Source organism: Pseudorasbora parva, chromosome 24 (assembly GCF_024679245.1).
Source record: "Pseudorasbora parva isolate DD20220531a chromosome 24, ASM2467924v1, whole genome shotgun sequence".
NCBI classification, from domain to species: domain Eukaryota; kingdom Metazoa; phylum Chordata; class Actinopteri; order Cypriniformes; family Gobionidae; genus Pseudorasbora; species Pseudorasbora parva.
This window is the reverse complement of record NC_090195.1, coordinates 5,532,969-5,538,968: the sequence shown is the minus strand read 5'-3', so window position 1 is coordinate 5,538,968 and position 6,000 is coordinate 5,532,969.

Genomic DNA, 6,000 nt, shown 5'->3' with positions numbered 1-6,000 from the left:
TATTACAATTATTTATATTATTGTTTATTGTTTTTTTCTTCTGTAGTGCTTTTATTTTGTGGGGAAATGAAAGAAAGCTGAAGTTTTGTAATTAGTGTATTAGTTTAACTTGCTAACAACAACAACATTCTTTTCTAGACTGCCATTTTATATGGTTTAGTATATGAAGTCTGCATGCGTGGTAAAGTGGGACACTTTCTAATCATCATAGCTGTTCACATCATAACATAAAAAGCTAAAGATGTCACCACACAGAGGAAAAAATACAAGAACATGGTGTAGATACAGATTTGTTATTGATAGTGAAAGTAATTTGTTAATTGCAGTGATGCAAAACCTCATAAGCACTGCTCCCAGTGCTACGCTAACAAGATTAGCTTTAATTTATGAACATCATGAGTGGTGTAGGTGTCATCTAATGCAGGCTTTGATCATGTTTGTTACCATTCAAGCCATGAACGGGTTCCTTTGACCTTGTATTTAAAATAAAGACGTGTAATACTGCATGTAATTCCACACTAGCTTTCCATTTTATCATCTAATAATGATAGCCAAACGCAAAAGCCGTAGGAAATAAATTTGCAGTGTTCCATCTATTTAAACAAAATAATTCCTGTTCCAGCCAGTGGTCTAATATGCAAAAGCTTTTCACATACTTTGTGCGAAAATTAGATTTAATAAAAAATAAAATAAATAAATAAAACAGCCACTTTCAGAGGTTGCCGTCCCACCACACTTAGTTAACAAAAATATTTTTACAAACAAGATGATATCACAACACTCCATGATATTAATATGATATGTTCCCTGATCTGTAAAGCAGCTGGTTATCTTGCTTGGCACCGATAAGAAAAAGTGCTGTGGATTTCCAGTTTGTGAGCACATTTGGGCTGAATCTTTCACACGTCACAAATTGCAGATGGGAAGCAGTGATCTCGAACAGCCGATCACCTCAGCGTGACCATCTGACACCTTCCATTTAGGAAAATAATACTTTCTATCTTAGCATACTCTCTCCTCTGCAGCCAGGCAGAGGAAATATGCCTGGAAGAGTTTCAACCTCAAACTTTCCTTTCGCTTGGACCCATTCAGCCTCGTTTCTTTAGATAGATTGTTTTAGATTAGCTTTCCTTTTGTGTTAACAATGTATGTTTGCAGCGAGGGCGTGAATTCGCTGAAGGAGCATGGGAAATATACAGTTTTTATGTGTCGAGAGCATTTTTTTAGTCATGCCTTGATGTGCTGTTATGATTTTTTATATTTTATTTATTTATTTTCCCCCAAAGTGATTTCAACCAAATCATGTTCCTGTAGCTCAAGCGGTAGCGCACACCAAGGTCACGGGTTCAGTTCTCAAGAAGTACGAATGCATATTGTAAATGTGATGCTTTTTTGTTCTGTGTGCACAATGTTAATGCGTCACGACTGGAACTGTCGATTTTAGCATTATTAAACTGACATCATTCTCAGTTGTGCTTCTTATTTTCTTTTGATTATAGAAATATCAGTAAGGTATGCTGGACCGCATATGCATATAGGATATGAGTATATCAGGGTTATGCCAAATTTAAAATAAAAAATAAGAGACAAGTTATAATTGTAACCAGGTCCCAAAATAAATACTATATTTTTTAATTGGAATAACAGGAAGAGGAATTTACTATGAATGTTCCATCCATGAATAAATATTTTTAGTTATATCTATCTATCTATCTATCTATCTATCTATCTATCTATCTATCTATCTATCTATCTATCTATCTATCTATCTATCTATCTATCTATCTATCTATCTATCTCTCCGTCCGTCCGTCATCTGTCTATCTGTCTGTCTGTCTGTCTGTCATCTATCCGTCTGTCTGTCTGTCCGTCCGTCCGTCTGTCATCTATCTGTCTGTTGGTCCATCCGCCGTCCGTCCGTCCATCTATTTATCTATCTATCTATCGATCGGTCTGTCTGTCTGTCTGTCTGTCTGTCTGTCTATCTATCTCTATCCATCCATCCATCCATCCATCCATCCGTCCGTCCGTCCGTCCGTCCGTCCGTCCGTCATCTGTCTATCTGTCTGTCTGTCATCTATCCGTCTGTCTGTCTGTCTGTCCGTCCGTCATCTGTCTATCTGTCTGTCTGTCATCTATCCATCTGTCTGTCTGTCCGTCCGTCTGTCGGTCCGTCCGTCTGTCATCTATCTGTCTGTCTGTCGGTCTGTCCGTCCGTCTGTCATCTGTCTGTCTGTTGGTCCATCCGCCGTCCGTCCGTCCGTCCGTCCGTCTATCTATCTATCTATCCGTCCGTCCGTCATCTATCTATCTGTCTGTCATCTATCCGTCTGTCTGTCTGTCTGTCCGTCCATCCGTCTGTCATCTATCTGTCTGTTGGTCCATCCACCGTCCGTCCATCCATCCATCCATCCATCCATCCATCCATCCATCCATCCATCCATCCATCCATCTATCTATCTATCTATCTATCTATCTATCTATCTATCTATCTATCTATCTATCTATCTATCTATCTATCTATCTGTATGTCTCTCTCTCTCTCTAAGGCTTTTTCAATACAATTTTAACTTTTAAAAGCAAATGACTGGTAAGTATTTCAACAGTCTCTGCCAAGCAGCTATCGTCAGACCTTTGTATCCATATCTTGATTGGACATTTTTTTCTCCGCGTCTTGAACATCACACATACAGAACATGCACCTTCCATCCTAAGTGTGGCATAAAATCCAGTTCCACTGCTGTCTGGCCTGCGCTCCACTCATGGGTGCAGTGTCTGTAATTTGAGCGATAAATAGGAGTTGGTTTAACAGTTATGAAGAGAGTTGTAAATCTGGTCTGTGTTTTGTGGTCTCGGAGGGTTTAATTAGTCCACAGATTCCACTTCTAACGTGACGAGGCTCGCTCAACACCCCTCCATAACGTGGCACAAGCAGAGTGCCCCCCGTCTAAAGTCCACGGGCCCCCGGAGAGCCTTGTAGCAGTACAGAGCTTAAAGATTCAAACACGGCCTGTATAACAAGTCAACAGAGAATTAGCTGATGTCATATCAATTGAGCCCCTTGGTCTCTTGAAGTCACGAGCGCAGACTCTTCACTGAGGAGGAGTGAGGAAAACTGCCACTGTAATCCCAGGTACTTCAAATAATCCCTTACTAAAAGGCTGTTCAAAAAGGAGAAAACTAAAGAGCAGATCTTCTGATGTTCAAGCTGTCTCCTAACATTTGTTGTCAATTTTTACTTCATAAATCTTAAATACATCCATACTTTCCCCAAATCGCTCTTCCAGTATGCAGATGGATTGTTTGAGTGCTGCAAGTCAGTATATATATTTTTTTTTTCAGCCACAAACCACACATCCTTGAGTACGTAATATTGGAAAAACTTGCATTGTGATATTTTGTTTTTCTGCAATATGTATTGTGATATAAAAACAATTTTCTAGAATAATAAAAATAACAGTCACTGTTGTTAACCGTTAACACTGTATACATGAAATATAACGTATGCGTATTACATTTTATGTATTACATTTTCAAATGTATCTTTGTTAAAGCTACAAAAGTCATTTTCTCTTTCTCTTTTGTTGTTTGATCACCAGTTGTGACACAAACAGCTGTGGGTACATTAGGCTGCTGTCCCTTTAAGATGAATGCACGGACCTAATATAAATGACACACATCCATTTTCTTTCTTAATTGTTTATAACATAACCAACTGTTTTTATGAAGATACTCACTGAGATCGGCATTCTGACTAAATTTTGCGTGCATGTGTCCTTTTAAGCTAAGAAAGAAAGAGAAAGAAACCTGAATTAGGCGAGTCCCCTTGCGTTTGATTCCTGACTAGACCTAAAAAGCTTTCACTCTATGGCGGTTAAACGTTGCAATTAATCCGCGAATCACATGTGTTCTGAACCGGAGTGCAGCCAACCCGTACGACCCCTATATTTGACATCGCACATCCTGCAATATGACTGTCGCGGATGAGCACATTGCATTATTGATGCTGAAACGATAAATCGTGCAGACCTAGAACGTACCTTAATCTGCAACATTTGTGATGATACCTCAAATCATGCATTTTGTTGAGCTGATGTGTTGTTTTTTAAGAAATCAGACTACTCAGACAGTATATCAATAACTAGGAGCCATTTACATGACACCATTTTCAACTAAAAACACAAATTTGTATGCATTTTGGCCATTCATTGAAGGTTAAAGTACATTTTACACATACACGAGGGTCAGCGTACAGTGCGCGTGACGCAAATTTCGCAATCAGAAGAGTACGCATGTACTCTACTGTAAGCAGATTTATTTTTTATATTTACATGAATTGTAACTCGTGGCGAGAGATTGCTCAAATTTGCGAATGCGGTGAACGCCTGTGTACACGTTTGAAAAGTAGCCTATACGTTCTGCTTTACACCACAACAGCATTTTGGGGGCCTGAAAATGCATTTCAAAATGCAAGGTTTTGAAAACGATTTTGTTATTGTCTCCGTGTGAACTATTAAATTCAAAATTATTTGTATAGCGCTTTTCACAATATTTCTTTCAAAGCCGCTTTACAGAAAATGGATGTTTCTACCTGAGTGATCTGTTATCAGAGGTGACTGTATCCAATTAATGTCCATATGTCAGAAATGTACAGGTCTAAATAATACAATTCATGTAGTTATTATGTATTATTATTATGTATTAGTAGCTAACATGTATTAATTTAGGCATAACCAATAAGCTCATTAAATCAATTATTACAACTTGTGATAGTAATGACTACAAATATATTACAATAAACTACAAAAATGCACATTTGTCCATCTACTGGCAGCATAACACAGCATCTATTGTCGTTTTCATGGCTCCGTGTGAACGGGATCGTTTTGACCATGTTGTCGTCTGTACGCAAAAATGCAAAGAAAATTTCAGTTTTTAATACAAGGTTGTGTGAACATACCCTAGAATAACACTGCAAATGCAAGTAAAAGTTGATTGATGCAGTCTGCATAGTTTTTTTTCTTTCTTCAATTTATTAGCATTATGAGATTAATAACTTGCTCAGGGACCCAATAGAGGCACACATCTCTCAGTAAGCATCTACCTGAGATGTGTCTATATTACATTAAAGAGTTAACAAGCTGACGATAATAAATCTGTTTTTTTAAATGTTAATGTTGTGAACAGTTATTTTAAAGAATTATTTCTTAAGTAGTGTAGGGAGTGATCAGAGAAGGCACGAGGACAGCATTAAAACTGCCATTAAATGCTATATCAAGCCATTTATGGTGTCGAAAACACAAGAAAAGAAACAAAAAAGTGGAATTCTTCACTTGATCCATATGCTTTATCTCAAACCTTTTCTTTTAATGGCTTTGTAAGCTTGACGCTGTTTTCCAGATGGCTATGTACCATTATAAATCCGTCTTGCATGTCAAGCAACTATGCTATAATATGAAGATTTAGAAGCGTTAATCTTACCTGCTAACAAACAGTACATATGTTTGACTAATTGGGCATATACATTGCAATGCTGCATGACTTGATATATGATATATGTTCTGTATTTTATTACCTTTTATTCCTTAGCTCATACAATATTCTCAGATGGACTAATGTGAAATCACTGATCACATGCATTTCTTTTATGCCATAGCATCAAATGGTACTGCTAGCATCTGTCTTTGTAGCTTTCAGTGGTGCCAGTACATAATAAACACGATAAGATTTGGAATATCTGTTGAGGAATATTATAATTTGTTCTTCCAGGACATATTTGATTAATAAAATATTATATCTTTATAAAACACACGGTTGTTTTTATTTTTAAAGAATTGATATGTAATAATTTACATGTATTAATCGTTTTATTGCCACTGTGTGAACGGCTTTTAAAGATACTTAAAAAACGAGACCTCTGCCGACTTCCTAGGTTGATGAAAGCCCGTAGACTCGATATTTACGTGAAGGACTCGGCCGGTTTTGCCGGGAAAAGAACGT